At 45.6% G+C, this 15,056-nt stretch overlaps 1 long non-coding RNA gene across 1 annotated transcript; it reads left to right on the plus strand.

Moving 5' to 3' along the window:
• Positions 1-3,339: 3,339 nt before the first annotated feature.
• LOC116986109 lies at positions 3,340-12,262 on the plus strand. The gene is made up of 3 exons (XR_004415418.1): positions 3,340-3,351; positions 4,819-4,821; positions 12,227-12,262. It is a non-coding gene; the product is annotated as an uncharacterized LOC116986109 (long non-coding RNA).
• The last annotated feature ends 2,794 nt before the right edge of the window (positions 12,263-15,056 follow it).

Below are 15,056 nucleotides of genomic sequence, written 5' to 3' on the forward strand. Positions count from 1 at the left end.
ATCAACCCAACTACAAGAAAGGCTCCCTCAAGATGGCAGCTGTTATAATCATCATACTCCCACACCCAGCCTGCTGGACACATTCTCTTCTGGTTGCTACCATCAAGAATAAGGTTCAAGAGCCTGAGAACTATTACCTCTAGATTCAAGAACAGCTTCTTGCCATCAACCATTGAACCACCCTGCACAACAACCACAGTCGTAGCTCATGCCCCAAGCCACTACGGACTTTGCACTACCATGGCTGCTCTATGTGTTTTGTATTTTGCACTATCGTGGTCTAGTTTACTTCAATTAAATGATAATTGTTTGATTATTTCTTGTTGTAATTGTGGCTAATGTGCCTGTAAAGCTCCCATGAGGGCGGCCCGGTGCGGGGCTGGAAGGCGCTCCCGTGGGGGCGGCCCGGTGCGGGGCGGAGACGCTCCCGTGTGGACGGCCCGGTGCGGGGCGGAGACGGTGCTCCGGCAGCTGAAGCAGCGTTCTGGCGGCGGCGACCTGAATCCGGGGCTCGGCCGCGGGCCAGTGGATGACATCGTCGGGAGCTCGCGGGTCACAGGTTGATGCCTGTTTTCCGGAGCTCCCGTGGCAACAACTGCGTCCGCTGGACTGGAGGGCGGCAGCTTCGACCTCCCCGGGCCGCGGAGCTCAGTGAGCCGCGGGACTGACTTACCATCGCCCGGTGGGGTATCGCCTCAGCGCAGAGGGAGAAGAGGAGGGAAGAGACTGCAGCCCTAAGACTTTTGCCTCCATCACAGTGAGGAGGTGCTTGGTGAACTCACTGTGGTGGATGTTAATTTGTGTTTATTGTGTGTTGTTTATTATTACATGTATGGCTGCAGGCAACGACATTTCGTTCAGACCGAAAGGTCTGAATGACAAATAAAGGATTCAATCAATTCAATTCAAGTAATGTCATTGTTCTGCTTCATAACGGGGACATGCAACAAACAAACCAACACACTTGCCTTGAGTGGATTCTAAGAACTCAACTTCCAAATTCCTTTGTGTTGGCGACCCCTTAATTTTAACCAGAGTCCTCCATCATAGCCTTGACTTGCGCTTTTTAACTCTACAATCTTTCTGTCCACATCATCGTGAATACGCATCAAAACTGCCAAAACAGCTGAACTATAAGCGGGTTCTTGAAAGCTCCGAGCTGCAGCGGACAAAAAGGCAAACGTGTTATTAGGTTCAGAGATAAATGTGGGTTTCTTGATCAGGAGGAGAGGCGGCGGTTGAAATCTTGGCAGCAAGTGGATGTTCAAGGCGCAGGTGAAGTGATTGCAGCCCGTCCCTCCTCCTCCCACAGCCGGCGATTTCCCGGTCACAGGGTCACCGGCTTCTGAAAGCTCAGGAGAGGTTTCAATAAAACCGAACCAGGAGAACTACATACCCCGCGGACCAACGTCACACCCCGTCCCGAAAGAGTTGGGTCTAGGTGCTCCTCGGGGTTGCTCCTAACTCAGCGCTACCTCCTCGCCTTGCAGACGTTGGGTTCAATGCAGCTGGTTGTATTGCAGCGGCTGAGATATTAGCCCCTGCTCCCTGCGGGAGAGGTGACCGGAGACTCCGCTTCCTCACACGGTCTGGGGGCCAGCAGACAGACCGACAGACAGACGGGCTGAAACTGACTCGCACCCCCCGTGAAAGCGCCGAGCCCTCGGGGGCAGCTCGACCCTGGACGGACGGGGCTGTTGGACGGGATCCCGTGTGTTGTCGGGACTGTGGTGGAGCCTCTGTAAACCGGACCCCACCGACACACCGCTGCTCCCATAACATGTCTCGTATCTGGCGATGGCTGCTCACCTCGGCTGCGGCTTAATCTTCAGGCTCCTGCTCCCTCTCTGTCTACTAACAGGTGAGTGTAACCACCTTCTCAATCTAATGGTTACATTGCAGCGGGCTGTGTGAAGTCCACTTGTCTGTTTAAAACGTGAAAGTGAAGTCCTAGACTACAAGTGTCGAGCTTGTGTAGGGAGGAGCGACAGATGGAAATGCTGGAGTAACTCAGCGGGACAGGCAGCATCTCTGGAGAGAAGGAATAGGCGATGTTTCGGGCAGAGACCCTTCTTCAGAGTGAGCATAAGGGGAGAGGGGAACCTATGTCCTTAATGTTCGTGTTACTTGCTCGACCTCCTTTCGAGATACTGTGCATAACGTTGAGCTGAGCTCCCCATTAGTTGGGAGCGGTTGCCCCAAAGCGCATCTATCTACAGGCTCGTTGACACGGTTGGGTTGTTGCTCAGGGCCGGTTACACTGACTGGGTTTAATTGGGAAGGTTTACCGTCGACGGATCTGTGTCAAGCTGTGCAGAGTGAGACAAGGCCGTTCACCCCATGATAGATGATAGAATGGGTAATGGATAGATCACCATGCGGGATTACCTTGGCTGATCCGTTACGACGAGGTTCTGACCACGGCGTCGCTTGGCGGTGGAAATATTCCCAAATCCGGGGAAATACTGCGCCCCCTCCACCCACACACACCCTCCCCCTGTTGTAATGTGAAGCCTGCATGGCAGGGCCGCTCAAGAATGTCACATGGGCCTGGGTGACCCTGGTGGAAGGGGACAATCGGGGCATGAACTGGAAATGATATCATCCCAAGAGGCAGGGTTGACCCTCGTCTCCAAACAGGTTTGTGAACAGAACATGGCAGCTTTTTGGTGGCAGTTCAGAGCAAAGATAATAGAAAACGAATGAAATGCCTTTATTTGTCGTTGTAGACACTGCATACAACGAAATTGTCATTGCCACTCCATTGGTGCATAATATACAAACATAAAAACACAGGACACAATTTAAAAACAATGTTAAAAACTAGGTATCAAGATAAGTAAGTAAACAGTACTGTACATGGTGATAGTAAAGTACAAGGTGGGTAGCAGCATGAATAATACTCAGTGTTTTTTTCATATTGAGTGTGAAGATTGCTTTGGGGGAGAAACTGTCCCTGAGTCTGGAGGTGCGTGTGTTGGCTGACCTGTAACGCCTGCCAGAGGGCAACTGTTCAAAAAGGTGGTGACTGGGGTGTGTGGAGTCTTTGATGATTTTAGTGGCTCTGCTGGGGTAGCGTGAGGTGGCAATATCCTCCAGAGAGGGCAGCCGGTGATTCTCTCTGCTGTTTTAACCACTCTCTGGAGCGCTTTCTTATCTGCAGCAGAGCAGCCTGCATACCACACTGACATGCAATATGTCAGTAGACCCTCAATGGTCACCCGGTAGAAGGCCACTAGCAGCTTCTTCTTGGTGTTGTGCCTTTGGTTCTTTAGATCTTTGGTTCAGAGTTCCTCCTTCCTCCAATTAGTCCAGGGGCAGTTGCAAACGGTCATTTTTTTCTCTCTCTCTGTTTAAGCATCAGTCACAAAAACTGCTGGTAACGCAGTCTCTGAATCTCCACAGAAAATAAACAATGTCCTCTTTAAAGTGAAATTAAAGTTGTGTAATGAAGCCAGGACGGGACATACTGAAGGGGTGGGAATGACGTTTGTTGGGCTCTTTCTGTGCTGGATTGCCCATAATAGAAACCTCCTCAGGAGAACTTTTCTGGCATTTGTGGGTGTTCAGTTTATTGTCACGTGTACCGAGGTACAGTGAACCCTTTTTGATGCATGCTAACCAGTCAGCGGAAAGACTATACATGATTACAATCAAACCGTCCACAGTGTACAGATACATCCTTCCTTGCTGCCTATTGTGCCTCCTGGCATGTAGGGCAGCAACGAAGGTCTTCCACAGTAGTGTTGATTCCTTCAGTTGCTGTTTCCGTAACATATTTGTTTTACGAGACAGGATTGTTAGCCCTGTGCTCAACCTCCAACCTGGAGGACCAGTGGATCGCTCTTCGTCTCGCCTCTACCCTTCGACCTGTCCAGCATGGGAGACCCTAACAGGAGACGAATCTCCCGCTGGCATAGCTCTAGGGGTCACTGAGACACACAAGCTCCCTGACCACGACAAGGTTGCAATCCAACGGGGAGAATACAGATACATGATAAAGGGAATAATGTTTGGTGCAAGGTAGAGTCCGAGTAAAGATAGTCCGAGGGTCTTCGATGAGATAGTTAATAGCTCAGGACAGCTCCAGTGTACCCCTTCCCTGACTAAATGGTTAAGGTGAGCAGTATAGAACCTCGCTGCACTGGAGAGAATTATATAACCATAGAATGACAAAAGAAAGTGGACAAAATGCTGGAGAAACTCAGCGGATGAGGCAGCATCTATGGAGAGGAGGAATATGCGACGTTTTAGGTCGAGACCGAAAATAAAGTGCTTTTTAAAAATAAAAGGCAGAATGAGGGGTGGTCCCAGTGAGAGGACGGGGCCTAGGTGTGTCCCCCCGTCTCCAGGTGAAGGTGGGTGTGTGCAGGGGAATGGGTGGCTTGGCTGGTGGGTGGGATGAGGATCCATTTTAAGTGTCCAGTTGAAGAGGAGGTAGGTACCTGTGATGGAGGAGGTGCCTAAAGTCAACCAGGCTGATTGCTGGAATGGGGGTCTATTCTACAAGAAGAGATTAAGTAGGCAAGCCCAATACTGAGGGCAGAAATGCTGAGTTTAGATGAATGAGGGGTGGTCTGATTGAGAATTCTTACAGGGCTGCACAGGATAGAGTGTTCTCTGATATGGGTATCTAGAACCGTGGGTCATTATCCCAAGCCAATCATTCATGAAGGAGAAAGGAAGACATTTCTGTTGAGTAAAGAATCTTTGAACATCTCTCCCCAAGAGCTTTCAGTCATTGGGTATATTCAGGGCTGGGATAAATAGATCTATGGACATTAAGGGAATCGAGCAATCTACATTTGGTGCAGGAAGCTGGTGCTGAGGTAGAAGATCAGTCATGATCTTATTGAATGGTGGAGAGGTCTGTTTTAATTGCAGGTGGAAAATTCCATGGACTGTAATTAAAATACAGACCGTTTTCGGGTTACGAACCGGTTCTAGTTTTGCAAACATCCATAAATCAATTTTATGCATAAGTTGTAAAATACACAAAATCAATGGATATGATAATCATACCTTCACAGTATTGATGAAGGTCAATTGACATCAATGTTCATTTACTGTTACAATGGTACATAATCAGGACGCCCTATGCTCAATGAATGCTCTTGATGACCAGTGGCTGTCGCATTGTTTAATAGAGTGATGTTGCACAAATTATCAGCTTCCAAAGAAACTCTCTTCAATGGCCTCCCGTAGTGAAACTGGCAGCCTGTGTTCTCAAGATGCAATGGTGCCTGATTAATATGGAAAGATTACATGGAAACGTGTTTTTTTTTTTGCAGGACAGGTTCTCGTTTGAGTTCAGTAATATTCATAAGAACACGTTTGTGTGTACTGTGTGTGTCCACAGGTTGGGAATTTGTAACCCTGGGACGGCCTGTATTGAAAACCCCTTGAAGGCAGAGGTGAAAAATACAGTGGTAATTGTAAATGACTTTCATATCAAAGGGAGGGTACAAAAAAATCATCAATATTTAAAGTTAAGGTGGAAATGAGCACTAAAACAGCTCAGTAAATGAGGACTTGAGTAATCATGATATTCGGAGCAATTGAAGTGTATTAATGCCGTACACAAAGTCCCCTCAGTACCACCATTGCAGAGGCGTTTGCAGTGTAAATCGATTAAGAAGAAGTCACTTTAACCACCAGCGTCTGCTGAACTTCTAACTCTGATCCTTTCAGACACAGAATCGCCTAGTTCCACATATATTGCCCTGCTCCATGCCTGCCTGTTGGTGAAATCCAAACTAAGTTTCGGGCTCAATGATTCCACTTTGTCCTAAGCATATTGCATCCTCCATGAGCATCCAATACCCATCCATAATTGAATATCTGAATGTGAAAAAGATTGCATATGTGTTCAACCTGAATTAAAACAGAATTGCTGGAAATGCCCAACAGGGCAGGTGGTATCTGTGGAGAGAGAAACAGAATTAATGTTTCATCAAGAACAGTTTCATCAAGAACATGTTTTCATCAAGAACAGTCATCTTTGCCTCAGAGTCTGAAGAAGGGTCTCGACCCGAAACTTCACCTATTCCTTTTATCCAGAGGTGTTGCCTGATCATCTGAGTAACTCCAGCTTTTTGTGTCTAGTTTTGTACCAGCATCATATAGGTTTCTTTTTTATACTCCATGTTATATGTGGGCTACCAGTCCAATCCTACTTTGATATATGCTGTATATCCTTGTTTCTGTCCTTGTTTTCTAAGGCTTTGCCCCTTTTTATGCCCATAACTTCCTCGAAGTTATGCCTAGAATTCCAACGTTTCATTTTGATACATATGTCAATTAAACATTCTTGACTCTTGACTCCCTGACCAGCTTTTGATAACATGGCAGTGCAGAATGTATGAAGGTTGCATATGAACAGATTATAGGCACTATAATCTTTGCTAGGTAGCAAATGTTACTCACAGCCTGACAAGAGAAATGTGCACAATCCAAACCATTACTTCTAAGTCTGTTGCCTTGAACTTTTTGGGAGGTGTTTTCTTTTTGGAAAACTTCTAAGGCAATTAGGATGTTCAAATTTAACATTTTTAAATATTGACGTCCACATCACTAAATGTACGCCCATTTGAGAGAAACATGATATATTACTCGTCACAGACTCTCACAGTGAAACATTTTACGATTCAGAAAAGTCATGACCAGTGTTTTTTGTAATGATATTTGGAAGAGCTTGCATTCAGGGTTTTTAAATATCTTTATGGTACCTTCTCTTACTTCTTGTCCAACCATGTGAACACAATGCCCACATGATTCTGAGGAAATTGGAATCTGTCATTTAGTTTCATCATTGTCTGGTCGTTTATTAAAGGATGTATTCTACTATAGCTTATGTTGGGAACTCTCTTCATAATTTCTTTCTGGCATTGTACTGGTGAGAGATTTATTTGGGCACATGATCATCGGCATTGCCTCCAGGTAAATCTAATGCTGTATCTACATTGATAACATGCCTTTCTCTTGTTATGGAGCTGCGTGAAGCCACCTCTGGGGTACATTGCAATGTCAAGTATATCCACCAAAAAATCACAATTTTCCCTTCTATTTCTTTGGTTATGGTCAAACGGTATTAAAAGCATACGTTCCTATTGAACTTAATCTCATTCGACTCAATCGGAATGTAAGAATACAAAAAGCTGGAGTAACTCAGCGGGTCAGCATCTCTGGAGACTGTAGAAGGGTTTTGACCTGAAACGTCACCTATGCCTTTTCTCCTGAGATTCTGACTGACCTGCTGAATTACTCCTTTTTTTTGTGTGTCTATCTTTGAATAAATTGTCTTGGCCATACAATAATGAAGCAGTTATCTAAACTGGAATAAATGAGTTTTCTATCCATTTATAACAAAACGTTTCTGTGGTTCTACAATACAATGAGTTTTGATGGTGTTTAAACTCTTTACTGTTACCATTTCCCGTCAGACCATGAGACTGCCTTATTATAAAGTAATAGTGGCTCGCTGTCCAGCCACCAATTTTGCTGAAGCACGCAATATTAATTAGCCTTTTCCTGCATACATTAGCTCGGATATTGATCCCTACAAATACAGATCTTTCGTCATCTCATGCAATCCCTTTGGGATCAAGGATTACTTGCTTCCACTCTTAGTTATGTTGGTTCTCTGGTGGCTGATGCAGTCAATGTGGGAAGTGAAGATAGCGTTGGAGGTGGGTGGTCAGTTTGGGAGGTGGTCTGGGCCTTCCGCTACTTGCTCATGTCCTCTGTGTGTTCCGAAAGCATGGCCTGGAGGTTTGCAATGCTGCTGTGAAGTCAGGTAGATGGGACCTTATTAAGTGTTGCACTGGCAGTCTTTAGCTTTGCATATTGAGATAGGATTGAAGGAGAAGGTTGCATCGATGTCAAAAGCAGCAAATTGCAGTTGCTGTGGGTGAAGTAATAATTAAGATAAAATAGAAAATGCCAGAAATATTCAGGAAGTCGGTGAGCATCTATGGAGTGGGAAACTAAGTTAGCCTTTCAGATCAACGGCCTTTCTTCAAATCTGGAAATGTGAATAAACATGTGTCTAAATTGTGAACCGTGTATAGAGAGGGGAATAGATAGGATCGAGTAAAAGGGCCCCATTTAGTGCCGGTGATTTGAAGTGCATCTACAAAGTGCATCTATGCTTTAGTGTGGGGGGTGGTGGCGTGGAATAGGGGGAAACTGTTTTTGGTAGCTTGCCTCGACGGTATGTGACTTTTCTTCATGTCATATTTTCGCCTTCTTCGCGGCCTAACAACGTGGATTGGTGCGGCCTCTCCTGGAGTCGGGGCCCAGAGCTTCAGCAGCGGGCGCAGCGTGGACTTTCCATCGTGAAGCCGGTGATCCTTTGCCGGAGATCGCCGGAGAAGAGCTCTGACTGCCGGCCTGCGGCCTACAACATCGTGAAGCAGCGGTCTCTGGTAGGAAGCGGCCGATTCGGGACCTCCAAACCGCGGAGTGTCCGTCCATCCCGACGTCGGAGTTTCGAGCATTATGACGAGAGGGTCTGTACATCGGGCCATCCATAGCAGCGACTGCGGAGGGTTTATGGCCCCAACCACGGATGAACAAAGGAGGAGGACTAACCGAACGGCCTTCCACCACAGTGAAGAATGTTGATTCCACTGTGGTGGATGTTCATGTTATACTCTATTGTGTATGGTGCTCTTTTTGATTGTATGGTTGCATGGTAATGGCCCTGTCCCACGGTACGAGTTCATTCCTAGAGCTCTCCCGAGTTTAAAAAAATTAAACTTGTGGTAAGCACGGAGAATGAACGTAGCGGGTACGTTGAAGCTCGGGGACATCACTTACCGGCTCGTAACGTGGACGGGAGGTACTCGGGAAGACTCGCTAATGGCAGGTAAGCACGGGAAGACTCGTGAAGATTTTTTAACATGTTGAAAAATGTCCACGAGAGCCCCGAGTAACGATGAGTGGCCATTACCGTAAATCTCTGAGTTCGAATCAGGGCAAACTCGGGAGAGCTCTTGGAATGAACTCGTACCGTGGGACGGATTTAAATCAAATTCCACTGTACCTTAATTGGTGCATGTGGCAATAAATGTGAATGTGAACATACGGAGTGCAATTTGTAGAAAAGTTCCATGGATTTTATTGGGAAAGGTTGCAATGAATCCTGTTTCCTCCGTGTTTTGGATGGACCTGTGAGTGAATAGACGTTATCCTACAGTGATCCAAGAGCAAAACACCGCTGGAATGAAAATAATGCTGCGAATACGCATCTGCTCTGACTGCTCCTTTCTCCACAAATGCTGCCTGACCTGCTGAGTAATTCCAACATACTGTTTTATTTTCCTTGACAAACTGTTTGCTGAGAGTCGTCAATGTCTCCTACCTCCATCCCAATGATTGCATCTGTACCATCAGAAAAGCATCTGAAAAGGCAAATAGTTTTTTTTAATTGCTAATATCTACTTAATGCATGAAACAATGAAACTGAATAAATTCATTTAGATACAGGAGACTGCAGATGCAGACCAATATTTTTTTTTAAAAGACACAAAGTGCTGGAGTAACTCAGTGGGTCTGGCAACATTTCTGGAGAACGTAGATAATGTGATGAAGGGTCCCAACCAAAATGTCACCTCCTTGTTTGCTGGTGATGCTGCCTGACTCACTAAGTTACTCCAGCACTTTGTGTCTCTTTTGTTTTCTGATTGGAATGACACTATCACTTGCCACCTTGTGACTTTGCTGTTGTGTAGGAAGCATTTTGTGGTAGGCTTAATTATTAAAAATGCAAATCTGGCAGCTTAATCAGTCAGCACAAAACTGAACAGCCGGGCGGCATGTATCCATTAGCGGAACTGGTGACGACTCTTTGTCTGAACTTACTGTTACATTACTAACAGTGAAGACTCTGTATAGATCAGTGTCACTCATGTTATGAGTCATACTTTGTAGCTACGCCCACTAGTTTAACAGAAAGCTTCTCAGCCCTTTCTCCCTCAGTCTTGAGTTGTGTATTAAGATGAATTTACCTATGCTGCAACGCTAATAAATTCTTGGGATCTTAATCACTGTGTGTGACTAAGTTTTTCCAACAGCAGAAGCTCGACATGGTGTCATAAGTGGGATCAAAATAAGCGAGAGTAGGAGCATAGAAAAATAGAAACATAGACATAGAAAATAGGTGCCGGAGTAGGCCATTCGACCCTTCGAGCCTGCACCGCCATTCAATATGATCATGGCTGATCATCCAACTCGGTATCCTGTACCTGCCTTCTCTCCATACCCCCTGATCCCTTTAGCCACAAGGGCCACATCTAACTCCTTCTTAAATATAACCAATGAACTGGTCTCAACTACGAACCAATGAACTGGCCTCAACTAACACAAGACATCTGCTGCTTAAAAGTGTCGAACGCCCTTTGCTGTTGCTCGTGCCAGGTCCAAGCAGTGTCTTTGTGTGTAAGCTGGCGCAATGGGGCTGATATTTCACTGACGTCCGGAATAAATTTGCTCAAGTAGTTCACCATGCCAAGGAATCTTTGTAGACCGAGCACGTCTGTGGGCTGCTGGGAGCTCGATTGATGGCACTGGTTTTCACCGGATCAGTTTTTAGGCCATCCTTAGTGAACACATGGCCTATGTATTTCACCTCACTTATCCTGAATTTGCATTTTTGAGGGTTTAGCTTGAGGTTAATGGCCTTGGCGAGATCCAGGACCTTTATCAGATTAGCATAGTGTTCTTTGACAGTTCGTCCAGCAACGAGGATGTCATCCACTACAATGGACATGGGTAACCCGCAAACAACTGCTCCATAGCTTATTGAAATACTTCACTGGCAGAGCTTATGCCAAAAGGCATGCGAAGAAATCTGTATCGTCCGAACGGTGTGTTGAAGGTGGTTGGTTGTTCCAGCAAAATCTGCCAGAATGAACTCTTGGCATCTAGTACAGTGAATACAGTTGCCTCAGCCATCTGCGCTGCAATCTCGTCCACAATGCACATGGGATAGTGAGGTCGCTTAATGGCTGTGTTTAAATCCTTAGGGTTGATACAAATCCGTATTTTGTCTTTATTCTTCTTTGTTGCCACAACCATGGTGGAGACCCAATCCGAGGGGTCAGCGACAGGCGCAATCACACCTAGAGACACCATTCTGTTGAGTTCATTTTGAACATGGCATGGGGAATCTTGTGTGCTGGACAGACAACTGGGATTATCTCAGGGTTAATGGTAATTGTGTACTTAACAGGCAGCCTGGCCAGCTTGTCGTCAACAAAGTTTTGTATTGTGTCAGGATTTGTTGGCTAAAGTCACAGGTTGTAGTCAGATGACAAACAGAAGGGGTGAAAGAGACAAGTCCCATGTCGTGACAAGCATTGGCACCCAGCAGAGACGGCACATCCTCACGAACAACATAGAAATTCAGGTTGTGGACAGCGTCAGTTAAGACAGCAGCGTAACTCGACTTGACCAATAGGGTGCCCTGGACCTCCTGCAAATGGGAGAAGGGAGGCAGCCGTAGGAGTGACAGTCTCTGTTTTTCGTAACTTTTTCAACACAGCCAGACAAATCACGATACACCTGGCCCCTGTGTCAACTTTCAGATAAAAGTTCTTACCATTAACGAGCAAAGCGACCTTGGGGTCTAGTGGTTTGTGTATTGAGTCAGACAGGGAATGCACATTCAAGTCAAAACCTTCGCTAGCAGCCTACAGGAGCTGGTTGAGAGCATTCCGAGAGCAAGTTCTCATGGCCAAGTGAATTTACAGATTGCCTTGTTTGAACTCTGTGCTACGCGAGCGGCAGCATTTGAAGAAATTATACCTTTTGTTACAAAATCGACATAATTTTCCATACGCAGGGCAACGGTCACGAGCAGCAGCACGCAAACCCCCACAATTGTCTATTAGTCTCACGATAGAGTTGTCGGGCACTTGAGGAGAACGGCAAGAGATTTGATAAGACATGCCGGCAACATTAATTGCACGACCAGCAGAGTGCCCTAAAACTTTTGTATGAGCGTCAGCCATTTCAGCAATGTGACAGCGGTTTTGAGCAGTCTCTAGAGTCAGCTCAGCATTCCGCAATAACTCGTAGCGTAATTTATCATTGCGGACACCATCGACCAAATGGTCACGGATTAAGCTATCACGTATATCCCTGAAATCACATCGACTGGCAATGTGGTTCAAGTCACTGACACATCTCCACAGGTTCACCCTGTCTCTGGCATTGGGAAAAGAACAAATGCCTCTCCATGACCAAGTTAGTGTGTAACTCACATAACTGTCGGAATTTGCATAGTAGGCAATCGGGTTCACGGATAGATTCAACGGGAGCGATCTGGACACCAGCCGGGTAAAACCTAGCCGGTACATAATGAAATCTTCTTGCACCTTGGGCAGCTTCTGTGTCTGCTAGATTAAGTAGAATTGACGCTCGAATACCGGGAGCAGCAGTAGGGTGAGCTGCTTCAATGTAAATTGAGAAATCTTCTTCAAATATATGCCACCGTCCTACGGGCAAGTAACATGTTCTACTGGCCTGGCATGGCCGGATACATTACCGGGAATGTGGCATCCTGTGCAGTGTGCAACAGTTTGGCACCTCATCAACAAAAGCAACCACTTCTTTCACATCCGGCTCCTGCTTTCCCGCGGTCTACAGTGGCAACTGACATGTTTGAATGTCATGGCAAGCAGTACCTGGTACTTGTCAATTCACATTCTGGATGATTTGGCATTGATTTTCTTAGCAGCCCCACTTCTCGCGGGGTAGTTTCGAAGCTTGCTCACCATTTTGCAGACAACGAGCTCCGTGTATTCTGATAACAGCAGTCAATTTACCAGCCAACACTTCAAGTTTGCTGCACGCTGGGGTTTTCGCCACATAACTAACCAAGGGGCAGGTGGTTCATTTGTAAACTGACCATGACTGTATCGGTGTAATTTCTGGAACTGCTTCTGAGCCACACTCATATCTGGTCAGTGCCAATGGCGGCACCTACAGGCGTAACAGACAACATATCTTGCCTGTGAATGAGCAGACTCCACCTCTGTATTATCCAGACCGTACAAGTGTACTGCCGTCTGTGCCCAGCGGCATTGATCCGCCTACACCAGCACAACAACCCAGTTCGGGAGCGGCTGCTTTGCCAGTGGCGTTGCCCCCTCTGCCTGCGCTGCAGTCCCCTGTTCAATCTCCATCACCCGTGAAGCCACCGGCTCTGACCCCGGTGGGGAAAAACGGAGATGTTTTTTATCGCACCCGTGCTGGTCATGTTTGCAAGCCCACCGTGAAGTACCTGGGCTATGTTTGACTTTCCTGCAGCTTATTAACAATTGCTATGCATGCCTTATTTAGTCAATGGTTTGTATTAACATTTAATTCTTTAAGAGGGAGGATGTAGATCAGTGTCACTCATGTTATGAGATACTTTGTAGCTACACCCACTAGTTTAACAGAAAGCTTCCTCAGTCTTGAGTTACGTATTAAGATGAAGTTACCTATGCTGTAACGCTAATAAAGTCTTTGGATCTTAATCACTGTGTATGACCTAAGTTATTCCGACAGCAGAAGCCTGACACCCTGTTACTTTACAGGAAGATTTAGGCCATTACTCTTTAATCATGAATCATTTAATATTTTGTTAATCATTTTGACCTGACCATTATTCCCCCTATACTCAAAACTTGTAATATCCACGATATTTATTCTGATTGCACATAATTGCACATTCAATCATGGCTGATCTATCTTCCTCTTTCAACCCCATTCTCCTGCCTTCTCCCCATAACCACGACACCCTTACTGCAAAAGAATTTGTCAATCTCCGCCTAAAAAATATCCGTTGTCTTGGCTTCTGCAGCCTTCCATGGCGATGAGTTCCACAGATTCACCACCCTCTGACTAAAGAAGTTCTTCCTTATCTCCTTTCTAAAGGTATGTCCTTTTTTTCTTGAACCTATGGCCTCTGGTCTTCCACTCTTCCACTAGTGGAAACATTCTCTCCACATTCACTCTATCCAGGCCTTTCGCTATTCGATAAGTTTCAATAAGGTTTTCTTCACCCTTTTTAACCCTAGAGATGACATGCCCAGTGCCTTCCAAAGCTCATGATATGTTAACCCAATCATTCCTGGGATCATTCTCATAGAGAATGTGAGAGATTAGGTGTATGTTAGTATTTCCTTTTCTAAAGGTCCACACTGCTATTTTTACTTTATTCCTGACTGCACTCGACCTCTCTCTATGTTGATCCAGCTTTAACGGCTTAAACCCCATCCACTACAGTTTCTGATTCTAATCACTCTCTAAGTAAAGGAGTTCCTTCTGAATTCCTTATTTCTTATTGCTGGTGTTACTGACTCCCTTGTATATTTACACATGCTAGAGACCTGAAACATTCACTGTTTCTCTTTCCATAGATAGTCTGGGCTGCTGAGTGTTTCTAGCATTTTGTTTTTTAATTTGTGATTATTTTGATGTTGGTTGAGAAATAAATAATGACAATAATAATGGGAAGACCCCTACCTATTCTCTTTGAACAAGCCATTTGTCCACATGCTTGACTGACCTGATAGGTGTAATGTCTGATGTTAAAGCTGACGCCTGCAACATACCCTTCCTCCCGACTCCTGCATTGGAGTGTCAATCTAGACCTCACAGTTAGACGTGTAGGAAGGAACTGCAGATGCTGGTTTACACCAAAGATAGACATAAAGCTTGGGTAGAGTCCAACCCAGCGGTACGAATATTGATTTCTCTAACTTTAAGTAACCCTTGCTTTCCCCCACTCTCCGTCCCTCCCCATCCTATTTCTCTGACCAGTCTGACTGTCCTGATTAAATTTAATATTTATATGCCTCATTGTCATCTTCCCCTTGCTAACAATGTTCAATTCTACATTTTCCTTGAAATTCGTCCCCTTTAATATCTTGTTTTCACACCTTGCCCATCCATATCTCTGTTTCTCCCTCTCCCCTAACATAGTCTGAAGAAGGATCTCAATCCGAAACGTCACCCATTCCTTCTATCCAGAGATGCTGCCTGTCCTGCTGAGTTACTCCACA

This window comes from Amblyraja radiata, chromosome 23 (assembly GCF_010909765.2).
Source record: "Amblyraja radiata isolate CabotCenter1 chromosome 23, sAmbRad1.1.pri, whole genome shotgun sequence".
Classification (NCBI taxonomy): domain Eukaryota; kingdom Metazoa; phylum Chordata; class Chondrichthyes; order Rajiformes; family Rajidae; genus Amblyraja; species Amblyraja radiata.